The sequence below is a fragment of the Protobothrops mucrosquamatus genome, unplaced genomic scaffold (genome assembly GCF_001527695.2).
Source record: "Protobothrops mucrosquamatus isolate PMUCROS unplaced genomic scaffold, P.Mucros_1.0 scaffold417, whole genome shotgun sequence".
Taxonomy (NCBI): Eukaryota; Metazoa; Chordata; class Lepidosauria; order Squamata; family Viperidae; genus Protobothrops; species Protobothrops mucrosquamatus.
Window position 1 is genome coordinate 457,868 of NW_015386746.1, and position 17,278 is coordinate 475,145.

The window sequence follows — 17,278 nt, forward strand, 5'->3', positions numbered from 1 at the left end:
GACCCCCAGGGGGAGGGCCTTCTCTGTGGGTGCCCCCACCCTCTGGAACGAACTACCCCCCGAGATCCGGACGATTCCGGACCTCCTACCTTTTCGCCGCGCCCTCAAGACATGGCTTTTTCAACAAGCGGGTCTGGCCTAGGGAGAATTTTTTAAATAGGGACAATTTTTAATTTAAATCTTAATTAATTATACAGCGAAAAAAAAATATTTGGTTTTTAATAGGTTTTTATGGGGGGACGATGTTTTATGTGTTTTAATATGCTGTAAGCCGCCCTGAGTCCTATAGGGAGAAGGGCGGCATATAAATCCATGAAATAAATAAAATAAATAAATTTTCTCCTTTATTCTGACATCGTGTAAACACAGCCTTGAGACAAGTAAAATCTATTAGGGTTAGCCACCCATTGTCATAAAGAGAAATCAGTGACTAAGGCAGTTAGGAAAGGATAGTGATCAATTTGGGGAAAGCACTCCCAAATAGGTAGATAATTCTAACAGAAAAAGATCCATTGTATCTTATACTGAGTTCTTTCTAGTAAAAAAAAGTTCAAAAATTCCAAAGCTACCTATGAGTAGCTTTCGTTCACTTTCTTTATCAGTTGATGAAATTATAGATGTCTTCATATGCATTCAAGGCTTTCCTGAAGCCTTTCTTCTGTTGTTGACTTTCATATTTTTGGCATATTAGAAATTGTGTATGGTCAAAGTTTCTAGGTTTTCAGAAACCATGTAAATACCAGGATACACATGCAGTGACTACATTGAAACCATATCTAAAAATAGGATATTTTTTTCTGAATGAACATGCATAGCACCAATTCCACATGTCAGTTTAAGGGCAGCAGGAATGGAGAATAATGCATCTCCACTATAGTTGGCGAAAATATGATTCTACCATTGGCCACAAAACAATATACTGTATGGGGGTGGGGGATTGTCTCATGTTTACTTGATAAACAATCCAAATATTTATAACACTAAATATGGACATAGTAATTTGATTCATTTTCATTCAAGGCAAGAAGGATTGGACAACAATTTTTGGCTTCTTGAAAAACATTTAGTGATTATGATAGACCCCTTTCAAACTGAACACAAATATAATTTCACAATGACTATATCACATAGGAATCTTGAGAAATATAAAATTAACTTTTAATGACTATAATGTATTTAATCACATGTTTCCAACATGCTATATAAGTTGAACAGGGCCAAATGCATTGATGGATTCCAGTTGCCCTGAAACCGTCTTTCCATTGTGGCAATGTCCTGCTTAAACCTTTCATCATGTTCACCTAGATTTCAGGAAAGAAGTCCAAGTGTGAATGCAGAAAATGAATCTTCAGTTATATGTTGGACTTCATGGTCTTGTGTTCTGTAAGAAGTTTGTCAACCAGCTGAATGTAGTTTGGTGTTTTGTACCAGTCAATAAAATTCTCAATGACATTCTTGAGTGTTTTCCAGATGAGTTCCTTTGGCTCCACTAACAGATCTTCAAACTGCTTGTTATTGAAGATGTATCTGATCTGTGGTCCAAAAGTTTAATGCCTTCCTTAATCTTGGCATCAGTTATTCTTGGAAATAATAATGTTTTTTTCCACCTATCAAGTCCTTTTAAAGGATGTGGGAGAGGAAGATGTTATTGTTTGAAGGTGTTAAAGGTATAATTGCAGGATGCAACTCTTCCAAGGAAAGCTGCTTTTTGCAAGTGATAATAATTTTGTCAATGCCAATGTTGTTCTAGTTGTTTTGGGATTTCACAGAAAGCAACTACTACTATTTCTTTGCTTTCTTTTGCCAAAATTATTAACTCAGCCAAGAACAGTGAAAAGGACAATTTAATATGTATCCAAAATATGCAATCTTGCCTGCTTATTCTTTTCCCAGAGAGGGAATTCAAACAAGTTCTTGTTCCTCCAATGTCTCAGCTGAGAGCACACCAACATGTATTGTAGCTTTATATAAACATCATAAAGAATGTGTATGTTTGAAAAAATGCATGTGTACTCTTTAAACATTTATTATCACAAAAAGCACCTACAACTATAGATAGCAGGCACCTAACAGTTTATATTACAGTACATTCTTACATTGCTTCAGGATGTTCTTCCTTCCCCATTTTTTTTGCAACCAGTCAGGAATAATAAACTTTAAGCAACAAAGAGGAATTTCAACAAACTCATATTCCATTTCTTGTATACATACTGACTGTCCTTTACAAAGCTGTAGAGTAATAAATATAGCCTTCCTGGAGCTGTTAATTAGACATTTATTTAACTTTGTTGCTTTTTTTAATGGCACACTGTTGTTGTTTGAAGCTTGCTGTCTATTATTTGTAATAAAAACCTTTGTCACTTTCGTTGCCTCATTATTCTTAACAAACAATGCCTTTCACAGCGCTCTGTCCTCACCACCACCTCACAGGCTATGGTTCCAAGAGTTTCAAAGAGCAGCTGTTATCATTTTGTCTACTGAGAGTTTTTTGAGGAACTTCTGTCACAGATTCAAACCCAGCAGGAGCTGCTGAATAAAATATCAACCTTTCAAAAGGGAATTAACAGAAAGAAGAAAAGAGGCTGGGAGGAGAAAGTAAGAGGCTGCCAAGGCCACAATTCCTTCCTTGATAGCTAGTAGTTCAATAGAGGAAGAAGTCCTTAAGTAGTTTTGAGGCAACCAAGGCAGTTGTCTGCACCTTGAAATAAGCCTAGGAAGAAGCTGTAGGCTTTATTTCCTAGGAAATATTGTAGAATTACACTATTTAGTCTGCAACTTTGATTTTGAGCTTTTCAGTAAAACTGTACTATCTACTTTGCAACAGCAGTATGAAATGTTTGGGGAGGTTTCTTTTTTCTTTTCTTTTTTCTTCTCTTCTTCTTTTTTTTTATTTGTGTGTGTGTGTGTTCCTGCAGAAATTTCCTTTTTCTTCTGACAAAGCAAGTTACAACCTGTTGTTATGAAGGCCAGTAGGCAGAGAGATACCATTTGCCCCACTACGTTTTTAATGGCTAAACAATTCAACAGCTGAAGTAAGTTTTTCAAACCAGTGTATCTTTTTATGATGAAAAGCATCAGCAGAGTGATCTATTTATTATAAGCTAGCAAAAATAATCCGCTACGGTTCACTGGGAAAAAAAGTGATACAAAGAACTAAGCTTCATTAAAAATTCAGATAACTGTGTCACACCTCAAACTCATAAAACTTAATGTTGAAATTCACATTCATACCTAAAGAGAATAGCAGATAAATGTAAATGGTCATTTTAATTAAAGAATTCGCAGCTGGGATAGAGTTTTAGATTAAATGAAAATATCTTGTAGAAGCTGAACTTATGACCATTGCCCTGTCCTTCTTATTTGACCTTTCTGACAGGGATTGCTTATCTCACACTTAAAGTTGCCATTCATTTAAAAAATGTGTTCATAAACTGTTTAGACCAATTTATCTTGAAAGTGACCCCAAAGCATCCTTGTCCTCTAGAACAGGTGTTCTCAAAACCCACATTTGCTCATGAGGCTTTTGATATAAGCACCAGCATTCTTTTCTTCACTGTTTATCCTTCCCTCATTTCCCATTATTTCCTTAAAAAAAAAAGCAGTGTGAATTCCTTAGGAAGAAAGACATCTTCCAGGCTGTAAAGTCCTGAACTTGTTTGGGGCCAAGAAATCTAGGAAACTCCTTTCTCCCAGATGAAGCCAATTTATAGTTTAACATCTGCCACAGAGACTTTTCAGTATTTCTAAGATAGAGTCTAAGATGGGTACAATCTCTTTGAATTATCAAAAGAAGTTAGAAGAATTTCAGGGAAAAGGATGGCAATAGATAGAACAAAGATAGCACAAGTTTACCAGAAACTAAATATTTTTGACAGAGAAATCTGTAATCTGCTCAAGCTATGTACAGTTAAGAAAAAACTATGAATAAATGAAGCTAGAGAAATGACCTTTTGGCTCATGGCAACCTCTGACATTTTTTAGAAGTGGTATCTTTCAATAGCACAGCTCCTGTATGCATTTGAGATTTAATTATGGATATCATATTCTTTCCTTTTGTACCTATAGGGATATAAATTTAGGCTAGGCTAGATTTCTATTCAAGGCAGGGAATGTTACCATGCAATAAAACAGCCATTGTATATATTGCAAACTCTGCACAGATGAATTACTTAGAAAAACCACAGGATTTATCCCAGGTTTCCAAATGCTAGTCATGTCTAAGTACCATGAGCGCCAATATAATAATTCTGAGATGGTATATGCACTTTTGAACACTTCAAAAGAAATCAGGAAGTGGTTAGAAGCAAGGACAGCATTAAAAAATAGTTGGATCAAAAACTGACCAAAGCCTAAACACATGGCAGGAAAAAATGTATAGGAAGCTACCGGAATTATTTATTTAATTTATATCCCACCTTTATTTTTTTCTTTATAAAAACCTCAAGCGGCAAGTATATCTAATACTCCTTCATCCTCCTATTTCCCCCCAAACAACCTGTGATGTGAGTTGGGCTGAGAAAGTGTGACCTGCCCAAAGTCATCCAGGTGACTTTCATGCCTAAGGTGGGACTAGTCCTCATAGTCTCCTGGTGCTTTTTTGCGCCGCATGAAAAAAGCACATCTTCCTTCCCCTATCCTGACCACTTTCTACAGGGGGACAATCAAGAGCATCCTGTCATACAGCATCACAGTCTGGTTTGGAGGCATCACTGCTTCAGATAGGAAGGCGGTGGTGAGAATGGCCGAAAAGATCATTGGCAGTTCCCTCCCTCCCATCCAGGACATAGCACAGAAGCACTGCTTGAGCAGGGTCCGTAAGATTATCTGGGACACTACACATCCTCTTCACAACCTGTTTTCCTTGTTACCTTCTGGGAGGAGGCTTCATGGTAAGTGAAGCAGAACATCCAGATTCAGCCAGAGTTTCATTCCATACAGCATTAACTTTGCGAACTCTCAAGCTTCCTCCTTCCATTATATATTCAAGATGGACAATATTTAATATTTATTTGCTACGTATATGTAGGGATGTGGGTCTATACATATGTTGTTCATAGTATGTTTAGGTGTGTGTCATGTATGTGTTTCACTTTGAGAGCAGGCAACTAAATTTCATTTTTGATGTGTGCCATTGTGCCCACAGTATAAAAATGACAATAAAGGAATAGAATAGAATAGAATAGAATAGAATAGAATAGAATAGAATAGATACCAAACTGGCTTGTATTGTAGAAAATTAGAGTGAAGAAAAGAAATGTGGAATAACATGTTATTGGAGGATAGGATTAAACATTTAATCTCATAGTGATATAAAAAGACAGGTTAATAGGGATAGACTCTTTTTAATGAACCATCTTAGAAACTTTGTGGTTAACAAAAGGTCACGTAAATTAGAAACAGACATATTAGCAAATAGATCGAATTAGAACTTTGAACACTAGGTAATTATAGAAGGAACTCATGTTCTTGGTTTGATCTTGTTCAATATTTTCCCAGGCCTAAAAGAACCAAGTAACATATAGCACTCCCTCTGTCTCTCATTCTTCTGTAAAAAGTGGTATAGTTCAATAGGAACCTGAAAAAAAAGTCAGAAAGTTATCAACTTTCAAATTCTTATTAACAATGCCTAGCTTCTTGCAATAAAAGAAATAATAACATTTTATGCACCATCACATAGACTTTAGCTACCAATATGCTTACTCTTTGCTCATGATTATCCACCTTACCATCTTTTTGACCTATTTTTGTAAGATTCAGTTTGCAAGAGAACAAAATGCCATCTTGCCTGAAGAATAGTATTTAGATGACTCTCCACCAAAAAAGATATAGGTTTATTCAATGAAAAGATCCATTATGTTCATCAAGCATTCGTATTTCTAGTTGAACAGTCACTTTTCCCTTACCTCTCATTTCAGTATTCACTTGTGGTTTACCCGTCTGGAAATTTATTAGTCTTGTGGTTACTCATTTCCTTGGAATGCCTTCTAGAACTTGACTCTCATGTATTCTCTTGGTTATTTGACAGAAGAAGCTAGCAGTCACTTGATTTATAATAGAAATCTCTCTATGTGTGCATCTCTCTATATATATCTACATATCTATATAATAATAATCACCATCATCCTCATTTTAGCCATTGTCTATCCACTGCAGGATGTAGGCCTCTTCTGCATGTTTCCAACCAATATGATCTTGAGCTTTCCTTTGCCAATTGGGCCTGCAATACTTGGTGATGTTGTCAATCCATCTTGTTTTAGGTCTCTTTTGTAGACACTTTTTACCAAATAGAATCCATTCTATGACTGCCTTAGTCCACCTGCCATCTGTTCTTCTTGCTTTGTGACCAGCCCATTTCTATTTCAATTCTTTTATGGCATATTTCTGTCTTTAATTCATTTTGCTTTTCAGCTACATTTGAGCAATCAAAGCGGCCTTTTAATCAATTATCTGGAAAAAACATTTTTCAAGTTTCCATAACTTATCAACTATAGATAGGCAAAAAAAGTCTTACAGTATTAATTCTCAGTAAAAAGTTATTTGACTGATATAAACATTTCAGAAAAGCCGATCACATACTTAGCATGTTCAGTTTACTTTTCAATTAGCAGATGTCTTGACCAAATAGTGCCAGGAGGTACCATCAACTTTAAGTTGAAAAAAGGTTGTATTTGGTGCTAGGGAATTTCAACAAGTTTCCTTAGTATATTAAAAATTTACAGGAGATAAAGTTATAGAAGAAGTAAAGAATAACACTGTCTCAAAACAAGTAAAAAATGGCAGTAAGAGCAATGAAAAAAAAGGTTATTGAACCTGAGGATAGCTGCTCAGCAACTTTATTCAGTTTTCCTCAAATTTACCTGCTAGAACTGAATCAGGACTTGTAAATTATTGTAAAGAATTTATTCAGCATTTGGAGGATTAATCACTTGCATCCACTCAAAGCTGGATAGCAGGTGAGCTAGTCTTGTTGTGATAAGGGAGACATCAATCCTGGTTACCATTGTTAACCCAAGAATTGCAGGTCATTAAGCAGAGGCAATCCCAGGTAACAAGTGTGAAGAAGTTCCATAGGAGGAGTGGGGGGAGGCCCAGCACAGATCGCATTTGAATTGGGGTGGTACTGCAGTGTGGTGCAAAGATGCAGCTCCCACTGCGGCAGCCCATCTAGCAGCGGGGCCCAAATCTGTTCCGCCTTAGGAAAAGTCAGCCATGCAACCGAGCCAGCATTCCTAACAACTGCAGGAGCACTGCAACTCCCCCGATCCACCTATCTTCCATCTGATCTATGCCCTTTTGGCCATGTTGCATAGTGGCACTTGGTGCAATGCTGGGGCTACAGCTGAAGCAGATGCTGAATCTACAGCAGTCTACACTCTTTGGAGACTGGCAGATGCCCCATTCTTGCGAGACTTGGAAAAGACCAGCAGCTGGGACTTTGTACAGTGGTGCTGGGGTGGCTGGTGAAGTTGTGTGCCTTGAGGCAGCATTTCTCAGTGGTAGCAGTGGTGCTGGGGGCAGAGACTGCTGAAGGACTAGGGCAGGGATAGGCAACCTTGGCTCTTTTATGACTCGTGGACTTCAACTCCCAGAATTCCAGAGCCGGCATGGAATTCTGGGAGTTGAAGTCCACGAGTCATAAAAGAGCCAAGGTTGCCTACCCCTGGACTAGGGACTCAACTTCAGCCCTTGTGCTGCTGCCAATTAATGCCATTGTGCAGAGTGTCCAAAAAAGTATAGATCAGGAGGAATAGGGGTGGGAGGATTTGCAGCACTCCTGCATTGTAGTTCAGACAAGCTGTGAAGTGCCTGTCTGGGTGCAATGGCTGTGAGTTCGAGCATGGGTCATAACTCCATTTTTTTCAACACTGTTGTAAGTTTGAATGGTCTCTGAACGAATGGTCATAAGGCAAAGACTACCTCTATACTCTCTTACGCTATTTCAAACTACCATTATTTTGCTTCCAACTATCATCTAATATAATGGTACTTAACTAGACTTCAGCATACTACAATCTATACCTCTGGGGATTTGTCCTGCTAAGCTGTGATTAGAACATAAATTGCTTTGTCCTCAAGTTTGCTGAATTCTCAGCCTCATTGCTACATTTGGTACAACAGACAGTTATTTTGAAAAATACTAGCATTTATCTATATTGAAACACCACTAGCATAAATCTCTTCTGTTCATGAAGTGCATATATTATGAGCTTGCAGTCCAGTAAGTACATGCTGGAAAGCAGAGTCCATAAAACTGAATGTCCTAATAGTAATATTTTGGTAGCAAAATGGAAACTGGGCCCCCAATATGGTTTCAATAACAACAAATTAAGTTTGGTAGTTATTGTCCCTATATGGATACCTGCAAGAAGAAATGTTATTATAGGACAGATGGGTTCCAGTAGCTTTATATTCCAAACATTTCTTCAATGTATCATCTGTTCACTAAGATAGGCCACTGCAGATGCTACAAAGGTATATGGCCCAGCATTCATGAAGCAATAATACAAGTGGCCCAACTTGTCAGAAGGTAAACTATGGTGAGCAGAAGAGAAATATTGATCAAAATAGGTACAGAATTTATGCAAGAATCTTTAGTTGCCTTGAATTCAAGTCTCTTGGACCAGATGGATTTTACCCCAAGGCATTAAAGTCATCTTAGAGCCATTGACTGAAATCTTTAAGATCAAGGAGAAATAGTAATGTCATTTCAGTATTTTAAGAAGGGAAAAAGGTAGATCCAGGAAACTACAGACCAATCAAGTTGACATCAGTATCTGGGAAAATCTAGAAAAGAGAAACAATCAATAGGCTTGTGATCACTGAGAAACAGGGTTCTTATTAGAAGCCAACATGGTCCTGTTAAAAAGAGATTGCACCAAACAACTCATACAACTTTGACAGTATGACTAGATCAGTATACTAAGGAAATGCTATAAATGTAATATAATTAAACTTTAGTAAGGCATTTGGTAAAGTGGACCATAGTGTCAGAACCCATATTCTAAAGGGACCCTTTCTACCTTTAATCCTAACTCTATTCTTTCTATGCTTTTGGGTTCTGCCATGCTCCTGGAGGGGGGGGAAGCACTGCGGGCTATTGCTTTGATTTCCTCTGTCGCTACACTGTAACACTTTGCCGTTTCTGCATACTTCCTCTGTGAACTATCTTTCCCCTTGATGTCAGCTAGAAGGGGGAGAGAAGAAAGGAATGCACCTCCAGCAACTCGTTTATCTCCACTTTCAGAAGGGAAGGTGTAAAGAGCTGACAAAACATCGCTACAACCCTGAGACAGCCTGGCGTTATCTGCTCCCCACAATGGACTTAACACCTGGGGATTGGCCCATTCGAACTGGCTAGATGAACTTTGGGGTGGGGTTTGCTTGGGACACTTTTAACCTATTGATCTGAGTGGGAAACCCCCAGATCCTGTCTATTATGCCTGCTATCAGCTTCTCCTAATAAAAGTTCCTTTTGGAAGAAACTGCTTCCACGAGTTCTGCTTTCCTAGGATGAGGTTTTGAAGTGGGCCCTGACATATAGAGTCTTTTTTGATAAACTGGACCAACGTGAGATGGATGGTCCCAATAGGAAATGGTTTTGCAATTGATTGAACAACCACAGCCAGTGTGTTAGATAGATAGATAGATAGATAGATAGATAGATAGATAGATAGATAGATAGATAGATAGATAGATAGATAGATAGATAGATAGATAGATAGATAGATAGATAGATAGATAACCTTTATTGTCATTTTTTTTTTACTGTGGGCACAATGGCACACATTATAAATGAAATTTAGTTGCTTGCTCTCAAAGTGTACACATAAATAATACACATTTAAACATACTATATACAACATATGTATAGACCTACACTCTTACATATAAGTAACATATAAATATTAATCACTGTCCATCTTGAATACATAACAGAAGGAGGAAGCTTTAGAGTTCACAAGGTTAATACTGTATGGAACAAAACTGTGACTGAATCTGGATGTTCTGCTTCAGATACCATGAAGCCTCCTCCCAGAAAGTAACAAAGAAAACAGGTTGTGAAGAGAATGTGTAGTGTCCCAGATATAGCCAGTGTGTTGTCCTTAATGGGTTTATCTACTTGGAAAGAGATATTCAGTGGGGAACTGCAGTGTTCTGTCTTGGGCATCTTCCTAAATGACTTAGATGAGAAAAGAGAAGTCTATAAAATTTGTGAATTACACAAAATTTGAGGAGAAGGAAAGCTAACACCTTAGAAAACAAGCTCAGGTTTCTAAAGGAATATTATGGAATGTTATATTTTCAATATATAATATACATATATTGATAAATGTACACATACTGTATACACACATAAATAGATCTCCATACAGTCACATACTTTTCCTACTGTACAGCTACTTCAGGCAAGATGCAGATGCATGAGATCAGTACAAAGTTAATTTATTCTATTTCTGTATCCACATAGTAGAGAGATTATCTAAGATCCCCTGATCTTTTACTTACCCAAATTACAGTGTAGTTTCAAATTAACTTTTGCTCAAAAGGAACATTAAGGGAACTAAAGATTTGCCTCATACATCTGCTTTTTGATACAGCAAAGTCTCTCCCACAGTCCATGTTTCATTTGGATTAGGAGACATTTGTTTATCTATATAAGAACCTTCTAATTTTTTTCTCTTTGGTAAAGAGGCTTTTTGGCAACTTCCAATGCTCCTTTTCCCTCTATAGCTGTAAGTCTGGATTACTCATGATAATCATCACAGATATTTTATATTGTTAATAATATATAAAATTCTATCTTGAATTGAAAAAGTTTTGAATAAAAAACTGAAGTAAATGCCTTGGGTCCACAGAAATTGCAGATTTTTCTCTTTTTGGTTTATGGATAATAAACAATGTTGCATTTTCCTTGGTAAATAATGCAGCTTATCTCTATAATGTGGATGCACATACATTCAGAATAATTATATTTCAGGGTAGATTACAGTTTTGTGACAATTCCATAGAGAACTTCTAATGTAAATAAACCACAAGGACACTTGTTTATTATGGAAACTCTCTGCTCCTGCAATTGGATTTCATGTAGAGTTAAGCATGGTTCCGCTCAGTAATTTCTTCAAGTTTTTGTACAGCTAAATTTGTATATATTATAGTATTAAAATGCAACAAACTTGGGGATTCAGTGGAGATTAAACATGTATAGGTTCACTTGGCTTCATATCTTTAGCTTCTTCTAAAAGGTGGCTAGTTGGCCTTTAAAAAATATATTCTCGGAAAGTCAAACATTCAACAGGTATTGCTTTCTGAAAAGAAATCAATACTTTCTAAACATTACTTTCTTTCTTTCTTTCTTTCTTTCTTTCTTTCTTTCTTTCTTTCTTTCTTTCTTTCTTTCTTTCTTTCTTTAACTCTTAAAAAGAGCAGAGTAAGCTCTTTCCCATCAAGTGAACTGAAGGAACATGCCTCCAGGGAGATGACCCCTAGTTTTTCTTAGCAGATAAATCAGTCAAGGTGTTAATTTGGATGTGAAAAACTTAATGTTTTTCTTCTGGTTCTTTTTGAATGATAAATGAATTACAAATGTCAACTATATTTTAGCCTAAGATTTTGGGTGAATCTAGTCAGTATAGTCTATGCTCTAGTTTATTCTGTATATTTATAAAATTGGCTTGAATAAAGCATGAGTAACTTAACATTGAATGATTATGTTTATAAATGTAGCCTCTGTTTGGCATAGTCAACTTCATGAGATCTGATAATTAGTTATTGACTAGCTTCATATGCACTAAACTGGGATTTAAAAATTAAATAATCACATTTGGCTGGATTCATATAGCATGGGCAAAAACTGTGGCTGACCAATCATAATTGCTGAGTTTATACAATATTCTAAGATACAAATTTACTACATTGTAATTTAGTATGACATGTGAATCCATTATTCTATAGCTGTTTAAATAAATGATAACGCAGTGTTTATTTAACCCAGTTTGCTGAACGAACTACATTGAATTTATATAATGTAAATAGAAACAAGTAAGCCACATTTAGCTTAGTGTGCTCTACAATCTTAGTTTTTATTTTATAGCCTAACATACATATTTATGAAAGTATGAGACTGGTTAAATTATGGATTCTCAAATTATTAAAGTGAATTGTTACCTTGATTTAGAAATATCAGTAGAGATAATTTTTCTCAGATGAAATGTATCATCTGCTCATGTTTACAACAAAACAACAAAAGCATCTTTCAAAAGATCTCCCTGTTTAATTTATAAAGCTGGAAATTTTTGGAAAGATTATGGGTAATATTATAGATTCTTTGGAGTGAACCTTTGTGTTCATGGAAACACAGTGCTGTTTAAGCCTCACCTGTAAGGCTTTCTGAATAGCAAAAAGTCTCTGTTGATAAATAGAGTGCAGTAATGGAAATTTGAGTCATATCATAAAATCTCTCCCTTTAAAAAAAAACCTAATAGTAAATATCACTGATTTCAGCACAATAAAATTCCAGCTAGGTACGATTTGGATTCCAGAAGTAATGCTTTGAAAATGAATTGGATTACAATGATGGAAATACAGTGTAGCTCCTTTCTGAATTTTTTTATAATGGACTTTAAGATATGTACAAGAAGAAAAATAAAATAGATGAAAGAAGATCAGATTCCCAAATATTCCAAAAATATGTCCTGGATACTGTAGCTGTATGTTTGTAATAGAATGGAATTGGAGACAGGTACCTTTCCTAAAGTATATTTCATTTTTCCTTTACTCCTGTAGAAAAGCTGTGAATCAGATGCAAGTCAGAGAAAAGAGGGAGTAAAGAAGAGATGTCATTGGGAAAGTAAAATGAAAAATTCAGCAAAGGAAGAGGAGGTTTTGGGTTTGGTTTGGTTTTGTTGCCCCTTTTTTCATCAAAAGCTATTCAGTCTGTTAACTACTGGACCAAAGCTAATTCTTCAAGGAATTATAATTAGCTTGGTTTTTTAAAAAATGTTAAATGAAAGAAATAGGGATCCAAAATATTTTTTGTTACAGTTTGTTCCCACCACCACCACATTTTGAAATCAAAGAAACACATAACCTAACCCTGATTCTCTGATTCTGTAAAGTTCAGCAGGTATTTGGCATATGGTGTCTAGGACAAAACATTAAAACCTGTCATTAGCTGATTAGCTAAAAACAAAACAAAACGCCTGGGACCATTTTAAAGAGCATTGGTCATGATCAATAGCCTTTACTTTAAGTATTATTGTCATCCCCCATTAGCTATTTATGCATTTTAATTAATTCTGGCGACAAAAATAATTTGATTCCATTTGATTCCAATATTTTTTGCCAAACATGTTTCCTGAGATATTCATTCATTTATTTACTCACTGAGTATTCATCTGAATGACTCTGCATGTTCATTCATATAATTCATTTAATACTGACAAGATATTTAGATATTTAAGCTAGGACAGAAACTTGAGGTACTCTACTGCATACTTCCCTCCAGTGCTTTTTTTGTAAAAAAAAAAAAAAAAAAAAAAAAAGTGCCGGAACTCACATACATCATACAACCCGCCTTGCCTACCCTACAAGGTTCCATCCCAAAAAGGTGCTGGAACTCCGTTCTGGGCGTTCTATGACAAAAAAAGCCCTGCTTCCCTCCATGTAGATGTAGTTCCATTAAGGAACGGTTGGCTTCTGGTTATAACTTTGCTTGCCTCTAGGTGTTTATAGCTTCATTGCTTGATCATCTTTTCCAAGATTTTCTCCAGTATTGATGTCAGGCTGATTAGTCTGTAGTTTCCTGGAGCTATTTTTTCCCCTTTTTTGAAGATGGGAACCACATCAGCTCTTTTCCAGTCCTCTGGTAGTTCCCCAGTGCTCCTGGATTTTTGAAAGAGATGGTTCAGTGGTTTTGAGATCACATCTGCCAGCCCCTTCAAAACTTACATATTCCTATAAAAGTAGGCAAAGAATACTGATTCTGTCCTTGTGCATAGGAATGTGAAATTGTATGCTTACTTCAGCAGCACATATACTAAAATTGGAATGATACAGTGAAGATTAGCATGGCCCCTGCTCAAGGATAACTGCATATTAATGAAGCATTCTATATATTTTAATATAAAAATACATGAATTTGGATTGATAATCTAAACAACAATAGTTTTGTAAAATATCCCATCCTTATATGTATACTGATTCATCAGCATGCCTATCTGGAAATCTTACTGAATTAAATGGATGATATACAGTGACTTTAGATTGTAAATATTCAATAAGAATAGAACTGGAAGGGACCTTAGAGGTCTTCTAGTCCAACCCCTTGCTCAAGCAGAAGATCCTATACTATTTCAGATAGGTTGTTATCCAGTCTTTTCTTAAAAACCTCCTGTGATGAAGCACCCACAACTTCTAAAGGCAAGCTGTTTCATTCACTGTTAAGAAGTTTCTCCTTAATTCCAGGTTGCTTCTCTCCTTGATTAGTTTCCATCCATTGTTTCTTATCTTGCCTTCTGGTGCTTTGGAAAATAAGTTGACCCTCTCTTCTTTGTGGCAGCCCTTCAAATACTGGAATACTACTATCATGTCGACCAAATCAATCTATGGAGGATGCTATTTCTTCCGTTGTCCATCTGAGCTTGAAGCACTTAGAAGAAAGAAATACTCATGTGCGTCTGTTGTTTGTCAACTTCAGTTCAGCATTTAACACAATCATTCCCCAGCATCTAGTAGACAAACTGGGCCTTTTAGGCTTAAACACTCCTTTGTCCAATTGGATTCTTGATTTTCTTACCAACAGGCCCCAATATGTGTGAGTTGGAACAAATACTTCTAACACCATTTTTTTGAGCACAGGTTCTCCTCAGGACTGTGTCCGAAGTCCGCTGCTGTTCACTCTGTTGACCCATGACTGTTGTGCTAGGTTTGCCACCAGCCATATTGTGAAGTTTACAGATGATACAACAGTAGTGTGCCTTATTCATGATGACAATGAGGGTGCTTACCGCAAGGAGGTTGAGGGGTTGGTGAACTGGCATAAGGAGAACAGCCTAGTTCTAAATACCAGAAAAAACAAAGAGATCATTGTCGATTTCAGAAAAGGCAGGCACAGCTATACTTCTCTGTGCATTAATAATTCACCTGTGGAAATGGTTACCAGCATCAAATTCCTAGGTGTGCAGTTAACAAGTAGGCTGGCTTGGTGACTCAACAGTGAGACACTGGTGAAGCGGGCACAGCAGTGCCTGCATTTTCTGCATTGCATGAGAAAAGCACATCTTCCTTCCCCTGTCCTTACCACTTTCTACAGGAGGACAATTGAGAGCATCCTGTCATATATCATCACAGTCCTGTTTGGAAGCATCACTGCTTCAGACAGGAAGACGGTGCAGAGAGTGGTGAGGAAGGCTGAAAAGATTATTGGCAGTTCCCTCCTTCCCATCCAGGACATAGCACAGAAGCGTTGCTTAAGCAGGGTCCGTAAAATTGTCTGGGACACTACACATCCTCTTCACAACCTGTTTTCCTTGTTACCTTCTGGGAGGAGGCTCCATGGTATCTGAAGCAGAATATCCAGATTCAGTCACAGTTTTGCTCCATACAGTAGAAACCTTGTGAACTGTCAAGCTTCCTCCTTCTGTTATATATTCAAAATGGACAGTGTTTAATATTCATATTATATATATATGTAGGGGTATAGGTCTATACATATGTTGTATATAGTATGTATATGTTATATATAGTATGTTTAGATGTGTGTCATGTATGTGTTCACTTTGAGAGTGTGCAACTAAATTTCATTTTTGATGTGTGTCGTTGTGTCCATAGTAAAAAATGACAATAAAGGTTATCTTATTTTATCTTATTTTTTGTCACGCCTAGTTCTTCTTTTCTCTAGACTGGCCATACCCAATTCCTGCAACCGTACTTCATACGTTTTTGTCTCCAGGCCTTTAATCATCTTTGTTGCTCTTTTCCCAAAGTCTCAACATCCTTTTTATAATGTGGTGACCAAAACTGGATGCAGTATTCCAGGTGTGGTCTTATTAAGGATTTATAAAGTAGTACTAATACTTCACGTGATTTTATACAACCAAGGATTGAATTAGCTTTTTTGGCTACTGCCGCACACTATTAGCTCACGTTTAAGTGATTGTCCATTAGGACTCCAAGGTCCCTCTCACAGTCACTGTTTTTGAACCAGGTTTTGCCTAATCTATACTTGTACCTTTGTTTTTTCCTGCCTAGGTGTAAAACCTTGCTTTTCTCCACATTAAATTTCATGTTGTTGGATAGGGTCCATTGTTCAAGTCTGTCAAAATCTTTTTGGATCCTAAGCTTGTTTTCTGCGATGTTGGCTTAGTGTCATCTGCAAATTTGATGAATTCCCCTTCTATTCCCTCATCTAAGCCATTTATGAAGATATTTAAGAGTACTGGGCCAAAGACAGAACCTTGTTGTACCCCACTGCTTACTTCCTCCATGTAGATGTAGTACTATTAAGGATTACTGATTGTCAGCCAGTTACAAATCCATCTGGTGGTGATCTGTCTATTCCTATTTTTTTCTAGCTTACCAAGAAGTAGGTTATGGTTTATTTTGTTGAATGCCTTGCTTAAGTCTAAGTATACTATGTCCACAACATTTCACTGGTCTATTAATTTAATCACTTTGTCAAAGAATGAAATAAGATTGGTTTGGCATGACCTGTTTTTAACAAACCTGTGGTGGCTACTAGTTATAACTTTGCTTTCAGATGTTTGCAGCTCTGGGTTTTTATTATTTTTTCCAGTATCTTCCTAGGTACTGATGTTAGGTTGATTGGTCTGTAGTTTCCTGGGTCTCCCCCCCCCCTTTTTTTTTTTTTTTTTTGAATATGAGAACCACATCAGCTCTTTTCCAATCCTCTGGTAATTCCTGGGTGCTCCAGGATTTTTTAAAGATGTGGTACAATGGTTCTGAGATAACAACTGTCAGCTCCTTCAGAACTCTGTGATGTGGGACTTCCGGTTTGCCATCGCGGCCACCGCCGATGCTGGAAGGCAAGCTCCGTGTTCCATGTTCGGTTTCGTTCCATTGAGGGATCCTGGAAAGGGTCAAAAGTCACCCTGTAGGGGTGACGAACAAGGAGGGGACCCCCGCTTGATTGTGGGAGGGTGGCAGCCCTTCCACTTGATCTGGGGCAGTCCTCCAAACTGGCAGAGGAAAGACCAGCCATAGCAATATGGCTCATCACTAGGCTGCAGACAGCCGAAGTCAAACTTATCACCAGGCACTT

At 37.1% G+C, this 17,278-nt stretch overlaps 1 non-coding gene across 1 annotated transcript; it reads left to right on the top strand.

The window, feature by feature from the left end:
• Positions 1-14,011: 14,011 nt before the first annotated feature.
• Positions 14,012-14,117, top strand: LOC114922579. Its single transcript, XR_003810439.1, has one exon. It is a non-coding gene; the product is annotated as a U6 spliceosomal RNA (small nuclear RNA).
• Positions 14,118-17,278: the final 3,161 nt, after the last annotated feature.